Here is a 13922-nt window from a genome sequence, read left to right as displayed (position 1 = left end):
AACACTTCTCCCTTCTTTCCCATCTTTTGGATGTCTTCAACCAGATCTCTGTCAAGCTCTTCCATTTGATGTGGAGGCCTGTAAACCACTCCAATAAAAATGGATGCCCCATCATCTTTTTTTAGGTCGGCCCATAGTGCTTCTTCTTTGCCCCATCTTCCTTGCAGCTCAGATGCTTGGATATTGTTTCTGACATAAAGAGCCACTCCTCCCCCTTTCCTAACCTCTCTGTCCTTAGCCCGGTATTGCCATATTCCAATCAAGAGATTCCGTGAACCACATCTCCATGACATCAACAACGTCCAAGTCCGCCTCTACCATTAGGGCTTGCAGATCTGGGATTTTATTGCCCAAACTACGAGCATTTGTGTTCATAGCTTTCCAGCTTTTCTTGTTCAGGTTACTGCTTTTCTTGGACTCCTTTTGTGACTTTAGTTGAGTTTTGTTATCCACTTTACCCTTTTTCCATTGCATTTGTATTTGGGGGGGTGACATTCTAATTTCTTTCTGTCACTGCCAACATCTAGTTTAAATGCCTTATGGCATAGGATTTGAATTTATTTCCTAGGATCTTTTTTCTTGCCACAGACAGATGTAAGCCATCTTTGACAAAGAGCTTTTTACTGTTCCATACACAGCCCCAGCCCGCTAAAAGAGTTCCCAAATTAGTGCCTCTGATGACAGTCACCCCGCACAATGAGCTTTGTCCTTTGGTTATTGATTGTATTTTGGAATTTCGGTATGCATTGGGTTTCTTCTTTAATTTTCAGATACCACTTCAATCTCTTCCACAAGAGCTTCATCATTATGTAATAGAGAGAAGACGTTTGAACTTGTCACTTGAGAGAGCGTGTGTTTCCGCATCACCAGAACCCACAGTAATCCCATTGATTTTTGGGTTCCTTAATGCTCTGTGTAAGTGTGTGTTGGGGGGGGGGGGGGGGAGACATGTGGGCTGCACTATTGTGTAGCATGGGTGTCTGTGGGTCACAGGACTTATCCTACCTGAGCCCACTGTAAACATTTTCCTTTAAGAACATAAATTGCCTGATGGGTCAGACCAAGGGTCCATCAAGCCCAGCATCCTGTTTCCAACAGAGGCCAAACCAGACCACAAGAACCTGGCAATTACCCAAACACTAAGATCATCCCATTCTACTGATGCAATTAATAGCAGTGGCTATTCCCTAAGTAAACTTGATTAATAGCCGTTAATGGACTTCTCCTCCAAGAACTTATCCAAACCTTTTTTGAACCCAGCTACATTAACTGCACTAACCACATCATCTGGCAACAAATTCCAGAGCTTTATTGTGCATTAAGTGAAAAAGAATTTTCTCCGATTAGTCTTAAATGTGCTGCTTGCTATCTTCATGGAATGCTCCCTAGTCCTTCTATTATTCGAAAGTGAAAATAAAAGAGTCACATCTACTCGTTCAAAACCTCTCATAATCTTAAAGACCTCTATCATATCCCCCCTCAGCCATCTCTTCTCCAAGCTGAACAGCCCTAACCTCTTCAGCCTTTCCTCATAGGGGAGCTGTTCCATCCCCTTTATTATTTTGGTTGCCTTTCTCTGTACCTTCTCCATCGCAACTATATCTTTTTTGAGATGCGCAACCAGAATTGTACACAGTATTCAAGGTGCGGTCTCACCATGGAGCGATATAGAGGTATTATGACATTTTCTGTTTTATTAACCATTCAGTTCCTAATAGTTCCTAACATTCTGTTTGCTTTTTTGATTGCTGCAGCACACTGAGCTGACGATTTTAAAGTATTATCCACTATGAGGCCTAGATTTGTTTCCTGGGTGGTAGCTCCTAATATGGAACCTAATGTCATGTAACTACAGCAAGGGTTATTTTTCCCTATATGCAACATCTTGCACTTGTCCACATTAAATTTCATCTGCCATTTGGATGCCCAATCTTCCAGTCTTGCAAAGTCCTCCTGTAATGTATCACAGTCTGCTTGTGATTTAACTACTCTGAATAATTTTGTATCTGCAAATTTGATAACCCCACTCGTCGTATTCCTTTCCAGATCATTTATATATATATTGAAAAGCACCGGTCCAAGTACAGATCCCTGAGGCACTCCACTGTTTACCCTTTTCCACTGAGAAAATTGACCATTTAATCCTACTCTCTGTTTCCTGTCTTTTAACCATCTTGCAATCCACGAAAGGACATCGCCTCCTATCCCATGACTTTTTAGTTTTCTTAGAAGCCTCTCATGAGGGACTTTGTCAAACGCCTTCTGAAAATCCAAATACACTACATCTACTGGTTCACCTTTATCCACATGTTTATTAACCCCTTCAAAAAAATGAAGCAGATTTATTAGGCAAGACTTCCCTTGGGTAAATCCATGTTGACTCTGTTCCATTAAACCATGTCTTTCTATATGCTCTATGATTTTGATCTTGAGAATAGTTTCCACTATTTTTCCCGGCACTGAAGTCAGGTTCACTGGTCTATAGTTACCCAGATCACCCCTGGAGCCTTTTTTAAATATTGGGTTACATTGGCCACCCTCCAGTCTTCATGTACAATGGATGATTTTAATGATAGGTTACAAATTTTAACTAATAGATCAGAAATTTCATTTTTAGTTCCTTCAGTACCCTAGGATACATACCATCTGGTCCAGGTGATTTGCTACTCTTTAGTTTGTCAATCTGGCCTACTACATCTTCCAGGTTCACAGTGATTTCGTTTAGTTCGTCTGACTCATCACCCCTGAAACCCATCTCCGGAACTGGTATCTCCCCAACATCCTCATTAGTAAACACGGAAGCAAAGAATTAATTTAGTCTTTCTGCAATGGCCTTATCTTCCCCTAAGAGCCCCTTTAACCCCTCTGTCATCTAATGGTCCGACTCCCTCACACGTTTCTTGCTTTGGATATATTTAAAAAAGTTTTTATTATGAGTTTTTGCCTCTATGGCCAACTTCATTTCAAATTCTCTCGTCGCCTGTCTTATCAATGTTTTACACTTAACTTGACAATGCTTATGTTTTATCCTATTTTCTTCAGATGGATCCTTCTTCCAATTTTTGAAGGATTTTTTTTTGGCTAAAATAGCCTCTTTCACCTCACCTTTTAACCATGACTAATCGTTTTTCATTCTTTCCACCTTTCTTAATGTGTGGAATACATATGGACTGTTCCTCTAGGATTGCATTTTTAAACAATGACTAAGCCTGTTGAACACTTAACCTTTGCAGCTGCACCTTTCATTTTTTTCTATTTTCCTCATTTTATCAAAGTTTCTCTTTTGAAAGTTTAGTGTTAGAGCTGCAGATTTACTTATTGTCCCCCTTCCAGTTATTAGTTTAAATGTGATCATGTTATGATCACTGTTGCCAAGTGGCCCCACCACCGTTACCTCTCTCACCAAATCCTGCGTTCCACTAAGAATTAAATCTAAAATAGCTCCCTCTCTTGTTGGTTCCTGAACCAATTGCTCCATGAAGCAGTCATTTATTACATTCAGGAACTTTATATCTCTAGCAAGTCCTGATGTTACATTTACCCAGTCAATATTGGGGTAATTGAAATCTACTATAAAGGAACAGTTAATTACTCAAGTGCAACGAGCTACACTTATCTCAACACCAAAACGTTGCGAGCTACAAATTTTTTCTTTTCTTGTGCATTTATTTATTTAAAACTGTGGGACCATCATAACACCCGCGGTTTGTTTGGCAGTAAGCCAGGCTCTCAACCGCAACGGGTCATATTTAATCATCGGTCCATTAAAGTCCTTGGAATGCTATTTTATTGTTGAATCAAACAAATTTTTTTCTCTTTTTTTTATATTGTAAAATTAATAAGTGACGGTACTTGATTAGTAAAGGACGGTGTTTTCCTTACTTGCCAGGAGCGCCGCCGCGCTTCCTTACTTGTCTGTAGCGCTGCCGCGCTTTGTAGATCAAGTTGTTCAGGAGTTTCTTATATGAATGAACTTCAGGTCCTAAGGCACTTGTGCAGTCCGACGTACGTTTCGCTCCAAGCTGCTTCAGGGACTGTTACAACATCAGAAAATTGTTATCCTGAACTTTGAAAATGCAAGGTTTAACTCCCGTCATATTCACATGGTACTTAATACCTCATTCTGCCGCCTAGTCCTCTTGTCGGCAGCAGACTAGGCGGCAGAATGAGGTATTAAGTACCATGTGAATATGACGGGAGTTAAACCTTGCATTTTCAAAGTTCAGGATAACAATTTTCTGATGTTGTAACAGTCCCTGAAGCAGCTTGGAGCGAAACGTACGTCGGACTGCACAAGTGCCTTAGGACCTGAAGTTCATTCATATAAGAAACTCCTGAACAACTTGATCTACAAAGCGCGGCGGCGCTACAGACAAGTAAGGAAGCGCGGCGGCGCTCCTGGCAAGTAAGGAAAACACCGTCCTTTACTAATCAAGTACCGTCACTTATTAATTTTACAATATAAAAAAAGAGAAAAAAATTTGTTTGATTCAACAATAAAATAGCATTCCAAGGACTTTAATGGACCGATGATTAAATATGACCCGTTGTGGTTGAGAGCCTGGCTTACTGCCAAACAAACTGCGGGTGTTATGATGGTCCCACAGTTTTAAAGAAATAAATGCACAAAAAAAAGAAAAAATTTGTAGCTCGCAACGTTTTGGTGTTGAGGTAATTGAAATCTCCCATTATTATTGCACTGCCAAATTGGTTTGCTTCCCTGATTTCTCTTAGCATTTCATCATCTGTCTGACCATTTTGTCCAGGTGGACGGTAGTATACTCCTATCACTATACTCTTACCCAACACACATGGGATTTCTACCCATATAGATTCTACTGAGCATTTAGTCTCTTGTATGCTCTTTATCCTGTTGGACTCTATAACCTCCCAGACAAAGTCCACATCCCCGCCAAGTTGATCCTCCCTATCATTGCAATATAATTTGTACCCTGATATAGCACTGTCCCATTGGTTATCCTCCTTCCACCAAGTCTCTGTGATGCCAATTATGTCAATCTCATCATTTGCTGCTATACACTCTAACTGTCCCATCTTACTTCTTAGACTTCTGGCACTGGAATACAGACATTTCAAAGTGTGTTTTTTGTTTGTATTAACAACCTGCTTTTCAGTTGTTTGGGATAATTCGGAAATCATTAGCTTTGGTGATTTTTTACATATAGGCATATGGACTATGTTTGCTTTTAATGGAACCTCTCTGTTAGGATGCCCTAACTCTCCTGTTTCATTAGTATCCTTCAAGGATAGATTTCTCCGAACCATGCACTGCTGAGTGACTGTCGGCTTTCCCTCTTGTTCTAGTTTAAAAGCTGGTCTCTCCTTTTTGAAAGTTAGTGCCAGCAGCTTGGTTCCACTCTGGTCAAGGTAGAGCCCATCCTTTCAGAAAAGTCTCCCCTTTCCCCAAAAGTTTCCCCAGTTCCTTACAAAGCTGAATCCCTCCTTCCCTGCACCATCGTCTCATCCACGCATTGAAACTCTGGAGCTCTGCCTGCCTCTGGGGACCTGCACGTGGAACAGGAAGCATTTCAGAGAATGCCACCCTGGAGGTTCTGGATTTCAGCTTCCTACCTAAAATCTGCTTCCAGAACCTCTCTCCCACATTTTCCTATGTCGTTGGTGCCCACATGTACCACGACAGCCGGCTCCTCCCCAGCACTGTCTATAATCCTATCTAGATGACGCGTGAGGTCTGCCACCTTTGCACCAGGCAGGCAAGTTACCAGACGGTCCTCACGTCCACCAGCCACCCTGCTATCTACATTTCTAATAATCAAATCACCAACTATGATGGTCGGCCTAACCCTTCCCTCCTGGGCAGTAGCCCTGGGAGACTTGTCCTCTGTGCGAGAGGACAATACATCACCTGGAGAGCAGGTCCTTGCTACAGGATCACTTCCTGCTACACCAAGGTGATGTTCTCCTACTGGGAGACCTTTCTGATCAGAGGCAGCACTGGGGCTGCCAGACTGGATTTGGGACTTGGCTACTATGTCCCTTAAGGTCTCATCAATGTACCTCTCTGTCTCCCTCCGCTCCTCCAAGTCTGCTACTCTAGCCTTCAGTGATAGGTCTCGTTTCCTGAGAGCCAGGAGCTCTTTGCACCAAGTGCACACATACAATCTCTCACCGGCAGGTAAAAAATCATACATGTGACACTCAATGCAAAAGACTGGAAAGCCCCCCCCCCCCCCCCCCCCTTGCTGCCTTCATCTTAGTTTTATTGAATTCCTAGTTAAGTTTAGGATACTAAGGGAGTTGGAATGAGAGTACTTTAAATTTACAGGTGAATTTACTAATTAAAAAGCTAGTGTCCTACAAGGGGATGATTAAACTTTCAATAAGGGCAGGTACAATAGTATGATTTAGATAAGACCCTGATTGTTTAATGAGAAAGTGTCTCGTACCTAAAAATCAAGGGTTGAGTGGGTGGGAAAGACAGACACTAGAATTAACTATCTCTGGCTTGTTTATTACCTCGGACACACACAAACTCTAAAGAAAATATCCCTTAATTTCACCTTTCACCAAACTTTTATAAGCCCAAAAATTTCTGAAAGCTATACTTACCAATCTTCTTTAACCACCGTTAAATTAATCTTCACTCAGTTAATGGAAGGGTTTGAGATTCACGCGTCATTAGGCGTGACCTTCCGGTCCTCCTCTACTGCAAAGGGTGTGGGGCTTCTGGAAGCTGGGGCTCTGGAAGTCAATCCCTGGATCGCTTGCGGTGACCTCTGGACTCCTCTCCCGGGGGATGCTGGGAGCAGTATGCAGATGAGCCTACTGTAGGTCTTCCCCTACTGTTTTTTCTGTGGTAATGGGGAATTACTGAATACTGTGAATTGGGTGAAACTTTATGACTGCCAATTCAGCTTTAGACATCTCCTTTTTCAGGGAAGAGAGTTCTGAACAAATGGGGAAAGCCCTAAATTTCCAGATGATTTCCCTCAAAATAAAGGCTCCACAATGGTTGCATTGGATAGTCCTCATTTTGGTAAATTTGATAGATAACACCTGAGGAATTACTAAATTTCCAACCTATTATTGTTGCCAATTATGTTTTCAGGCAGATTATATCAGAAAACCAACCCCAGGGGTGGGTGCATAGAGGGGCAGGGTGGGAGGGAGGTAAACAGTTAACACTTGGTCAAGGTTGTTCTCAGGACCCTGTATCTACAGTTGAGTTTCAAAAGACCCTCCCCCAGATTGGCTAAGTTAAACTTTTTATTTAGCTGGTCACAAAAAGCTTTAGTTCTTCCTGTCTCCTGGCTGATCACAGCAGACTAATGACCTGATAGACCCCTGCTAGGCTCAGAGTCTCCCGCCCCGAAGCTAAATACAGCAAGACACTTTCTGGAATCTTTTTCTTTTGCCTTAAATGAACCCCACAGCAAATTTATACACCAATATCAATATCTAGACAAAGAGAGAGATTTCAGTGGCAGGTATTTCCAAACAAAGAGGTATTTTAGTGACAGCAGTATCTAATTAAATAGAGGGGTTTTTTTTTTTAGACTTACATAAACCCGTAACAAATTAATACAGCAATATTAATATCTAGAAAAAGATAGATTATAATAGCACTTCCCAGAGAACAATATAATACATTCACAGAAGCCCTCAAGAATTAGTATAAATTAATAAACCGTTTTCCTTAGCTGGACACAAACTTCAGTACTTCCTGTCTCTTGGCTCTTCACCGCAGACTATCTTCCTAGATTTCCAGGAGGGGAGAGACCACTGAGGATCGATCTCCCTCTCCTCAATCCTTAGGGGTACTGGAGAGTGGGACTGCCAGGGGAAGAGACTGGGACGGTTCCCTGCGGTCCTTGGGTGTGGAAAATACCAATGCCGATGTAGGTGGTTTTGTAGAGCCAAAAAGCTTCTCCATTTTTTCCAGGCATGCACGATGCCCTTTGTGGGTCATTTGATTGCACGAACACCACCCTCTGACATCATGTGAGGCCCCCAGGCAGAGGATACACAATTCGTGTGGATCCGTGATGGATATGGCCATCGAAAGAGAGGCCGCTGCGCGGTCGATGACCCGAGACCCAAAGTGGGAGTTGGGAATAGACTGCAAATAATGGCAAAAGCCAAGGGTACCTACTGGAGGAACTGAATGCGAAGGGGGACCGGAATCAGCAAAAAAACTGCAAAAAATACAGCAAAAACGCTTTCAAGGGTTTGGAGCTCCACAACCGCGAGGCTACTGCACCGCGGAAAAGAAGATACTGAAGGGGGACCTCATGTAGACGCGCGGATAGCGGCAGGCTGGGCATGCTCAGTCTGCCAGTCAGTTTCTAGAAACTTTGACAAAGGTTTTCCGTGCCAGGCTCCATCTGATGTCCTAGGACAAGCAGGACTACCATCCTGCTTGTCCTAGGAGAAAAACTTTATGGTCATTTTAAGTGTGGAATTTGTAAAATTACAATACAAGTAGACAAAGTTTATTCATTCAAGGACATCAAGAACATATCAGTTGAAATTTTAACTTGTTCATCCAATCACGTGATATATAATTGTTTTTTGTGCAATCTCATTTATGTGGGTAAAACAATATGCATATTGAGGACACACTGAACATTGCAGCTGTATAAAGATGAGAAAATGACACATTTAGTACATTGCATTGCATTGACAAAGATCATACATTTGAAAATCATTGATGTCTTGCTCTGGACCATGTACCTGTTAATTTGAGGAAGGGGAGGCAGATATTTGAATTGGAATCTGAAGAACCATTAGGTTTAAATTCACATATAGAGTGGGAAGCACTTTTGTAAGATAATATAAGGAGATCAATAGTGACTGTTTCTGTGAGTATGGACTTATATATGAAAATTTACAATTTCAGAGAGAATTACAAATGGTTCATTCAATTAAGAGTAAGGGAAGTTTCCATTAAAATTTTAAGATGAACTGCACTGGAGTAAACAATAGAGACTCAGATAAAAATATTTGAGAGAGATCATTGCAATAAAGCAGTATCACAAAAGTTTGGATGCTAGTCAAAACAAAGATTGTTTGAAGTTTATTGATTGGCTAAAAATTTTAAAAGTTTGCTCATCTGATTTGATGAAAACTGCTATCATTATAAGAAAAAGCTCTTTTTTGGGACGATGGTTTCATTCATACCTTGAAGATCTATGGAGTGGACAATCATGGTTGTCAATGAGAAACACAAGATTTTAAAATTTAGATGGAACTAAAAGCAGTTCATCCAATTGGATGAGAGGCCTTTTGTTAGGTTTATGAAGCAAGGGATTAGACAGATTTATAAGTTCCAGATGAATTCAAGTAACACGTTTGAGAATATCTCTGGAAGAAATTACTCCATGAAATTCAAGTATTTATTTATACAACTTTCATCAGGTAAGCAATTGTATATTGAAAGGTGGTTCACTCTGTTTTCATAATTGCCCTGAAGCAGTAATTCCGTAGTGAATTGTATGCCATGTTAGCGTTTTGTGGTGCTCCTTTCGAAGATCAATCCAGTCATATAACATCTGCTAAGAAAAATGTATATTTTTGTAAACCGTTATGATGGCTCTACCGAATGACGGTATATAAAACTCAACAAATAAATAAATAAATAAATCAGTGATCTGGTTTTGAGAAATTAGGTACAAAAAGCCAGCATTCCAGCACCCTTGTACCACCAACTCTTGAAAGTGATCCTCCTAGCCCTGGAGGCTCACATCTGTCAGTTAGTGCAGTTAGTGTAGCTGTGTTTAAAAAAGGATTGGATAAGTTCTTGGAGGAGAAGTCTATTACCTGCTATTAATTAAGTTGACTTAGAAAATAGCCACTGCTATTACTAGCAACAGTAGCATGAAATACTTAGTTTTTAGGTACTTGCCAGGTTCTTATGGCCTGGATTGGTCACTGTTGGAAACAGGATGCTGGGCTTGATGGACCCTTGGGTCTGATCCAGAATGGCATGTTCTTATAAGTACCAACAAATCTGGCGTCTTCATGGAAATCCCCTTCCTGATATGATCTACCTGTAACCACCAGTCCAAACTGGGACCACCTCTACGGGAATAACAGCCTCACTGCATAATTCTGTGATTGCAAACTCCATCAGGAAAGCAATGCATCCTGAAGAGGGCACATATATCCCTCATCGGTATATAAAATTAAAAATAAATCCAGGGAACAACTTTTAATGTGGCAGCCATCCACCCCAGGATCTGCAGATAAGACTACACAGTCAAATGAACAGAGTTCCGCAGGGATCAAATTCACACCATCAATGTGTGGATCTGAGCCTCCGTCAGAAATACTATGCTCTGCTTGTATTGATTCAAACCTCAAGATACTCCAGGGTCCGAGACGGCTATAAATTGCTCTTGGCCAGATTCACCACCCAGCCTAGTTCCTGTAACTTGGAAACTACCCTGCGGGAAGAGCAAAGACTCTCTTCCATGTTCTTGGCTTGAATCAACTAGTTGTCCAGATAGGGGTGAGCTAGAATGCCCTCCTTGCGGAAGGCCACCTCTACCACCACCATGACCTTGGAAAAGGTCCTGGGCACCATAGCTAGCCCGAAAGGCGAGGCCTGAAACTGGTAATGATGATCCAGAACCGGAGGAACAGCTGACGTTCTTGACGGATGGGTACATGCAGATACGCCTTCATTAGATCCAGAGATGTGAGGTACTCTCCTGCTTGTACTGCCATTATGACAGGGAGCCACTGTTTCCATCTTGAAATGTGTGACTCAAATGTCTGCTGACACCCTTGAAATCCAGTATGAGCCTAAATGAGCCTTCTTGGGCATGACAAAATAAATGGAACAGCAGCCTGTATTTCACTGCGATTCGGGAAATCACCACTTTCAGGTGCAACAGCCTTTGAAATGTTGCTTACACTTCTACTCTCTTCTGAGGGATCTGCATGGAGAGACCATAAAGGCATCTGGAGGAATGCAAAGAAATTCTGGAGACTATCCGGCCCGAACTACTTCAAAAACCCATTGATCCAAAGCAATTTGGACCCAACTGTGAAAAAATGGGATAGGCGGCCACCTATCTCTTGCACCAACAGGTGAGCCCGCAAACCTTCATTGGCAAGACAGAGGGGCTTCACCTCCGGAGCCTGCATCCTTTCAAAGTCCTTGGGGACGAAAGGACTGAGATCGGCGGAAGGGATTGGACCTCTGGAAAGAACCTCCTCTATAAGGCCAAAAACACCGGTAGTCTCATGAGCAGCCACTTGCCCAAAAAGATCAGGCACTTGGTTTCTTGTCCTTTGGCAATTGAGGGACCTGCGTCTCTCCCTATTTACTTGCCATTTTTTCCAAGTCACTGCCAAACAAAAGCAAGCCCTTGAAGGGCAGCTTGGTAAGATTGGACTTCGAAATAGTATCTGCTGACCAGTGGTGCAGCCACAGCTGCCTCCTGGCCACAATAACTGAAGCAGGTTCTCTGGCAGCTATGCGAACCAAGCCACATCCCGTATCAGCTAGGACAGCGGCCCCCGGTTCTACCATAGATGCATGATCAGACACGGCGCTACCAGATTCTTGAGAAAGATGCAAGGTGGCCCAAGCTACCAAGGAGCAACGAGAAGCAATTTGTAAGATCATTGTCACCACCTCAAAGGCTTGCTTTAGGAGCCTTAATCCCTCTATCCTGAGCATACTTCAGTGCTGTACCTCCCTCTGTTGGATGGTGGTATATTTCGTGACAGAACACATCAAGCCATCCATCTTAGGGAAACACAACTGCTCTCTGGTTTGCAGATCCAAGGAGTATAAACCCGCCAAGACGTGTCCTTCTTTAAAAAACACCTCTGGTGCACTCCATGCTACATCAGTCAACTCCTGGATTGCATCCAAGAGAGGAAAGAAATGAAGCCTGACTCCAAGGAGTCAGTCCCAGCTACTCAGAGGGTCTTCAAGGTCTGAGAGATCAAGCTTAGCAACTTATCTCTATGAAAGAAACTGAGAAGAATTCTATATGGCTCCAAATCTGGGGGAATGTCCCCCTCCTCACCAGGAGAGCCACCACCATTATCTTGTTTCACCTGCATTCTTGTCAGACTGCACTGCACCATGGTGCTTGACCGTGGAGACAGGCAGAGGAGCATTTTGAGTGCACGGACCTACCTTAGTAGGTAATGCCAATTCAGAAGACCGGCCCTGTAGAAATGTCTGCAATCCCTGGAAGAATTCCACCCAGGGAAAGGACGACTGGTCCATTCCAGGCCCTATAGGCCCAAAGCTGACATCTTGAGACTCAGCCTGTGGATCCATCAAGGGAGGGAACACCCCTGTTATGTCACCCTCAGTCCTACTCCCCTCAGACCGAGGAGGTAGGCTATCACCAGCAAAATCAGTAAGTGATAAATCTCCCTGAGCAACCAGGCAGCATTGACACAGGCTTAAAGAAAGTTCTGGATGAATGGCCCTGATGTGGCATGCAGCACAAATATCTAAGTGTTTATGCTTCTTTGCCGCAGGCTCCATGGTTGTAAGCTTGTGGACCAGCAAAAGCTCACACCTATAGTATCCGTATCAGCCGCATCCAAAACAAACACACAAATGTGCGTCCACGCAAACGTGCTTAGGCCACTCATCCAACTAGATTCCCAAACTGGGTGCCCAGCAGACACTAAGGAAAACACTTAAGCTGGACGCACAAGATATGTGTCCAGAAGGAAGAATGCCCAAGAGGGATGCACAGGCGAGAACAGATGGGCAGGTGTGTGCTGACGGCCCACAGCAAAAAGCGCACAAAATTTCCTCACGGCCTTTCCACGCACCAAAAAAGGGAGAAGCCTTGGAGCGGGGTCCAGCCAAACAGCTGCTCAACCCACAATACCTGCACTACCTCCTCACCTCACAGAACTCCCCAGATACGTGAGCGGGACAGCTGAACGCCGAGGAAAAAGACCCTTTCTCCTGTTTGCTTTCTTCTTTTCACTTTTTTTTTTTGGAAAGTAAAAAAAAAAACAAAAAAAAAACCCAAAAAAAAACTTACCTGAGCTCAGTCCTCCCTGGCTGAGAGCAGGAATGGGTCCTGGCTATGGTGGGAGAGGGCTAAAGCCTTCACAGCCAAGCCTCTCTCAGCGTTCAACCGCTAATTAGAATTTAGGTCCATGCAAGGCTACCAGATTGATGTTCCACATGGAAGGTGGAGTGATTATGGCTGTTAAACCACACAATGATACCTAGTATGATGGTCAAAATATAACTGCTCAATAGCGTCAAAAAGTTGTGCATGAATCAGGAAGTGGGTCAATAGTAGCATTTTGTGTATTAATCGTGACCTCTCCAAACTTGATTCGATCTTGCTAAGCATTGTTTTTGAGTTACATGATCTAGCTTAGACCGATCGTCAAAATGTGGTCCAATGTGTACAGTTACTCAGAGCAGCAAGTGAACCAAGCACTACAAGGCCATCTATTATTGGATGACAATGAGCCATCTACAGATAGAAAATCTTGGGAAGATTTTTTGTCATTAAAAAAACGGCAAATCCGCCTAGAATTACATTCAGCAACCTTGCTCCAATATGTTAAATCTGAAATGATTCCACGGGGTCTACGTATAAATTTGGAGCCGCCAATCTATGCTGAAGATACGGAATTTGTAAATAGATGGATACAAATGCTTAATAAATGTTCCCTCGACATTATGCTACTACTTGTAGAAACTAACAAAATAGCTAGTAAGGTCCGTGATGAATGCGAAGAAACTCATTTAAGTCTACAGAAATCTGAAGTTTTGGAAATGTATGACAAACAACTTCAAGAAACTAATCAAACGTTAGATAAATTTCGATATGATCTTAAACAGAATAAAATCACAAAATTTCAACGGGATGAAAAGGATTATGGGTCTGGACAAATTTACCCATGGCAGCGTAGAAATAATCAGCCGCCAAAAA

The sequence above is a fragment of the Rhinatrema bivittatum genome, chromosome 18 (assembly GCF_901001135.1).
Source record: "Rhinatrema bivittatum chromosome 18, aRhiBiv1.1, whole genome shotgun sequence".
Taxonomy (NCBI): Eukaryota; Metazoa; Chordata; class Amphibia; order Gymnophiona; family Rhinatrematidae; genus Rhinatrema; species Rhinatrema bivittatum.
The sequence above is the reverse complement of the archived record's forward strand: the minus strand, read 5'-3'. Positions refer to the sequence as shown.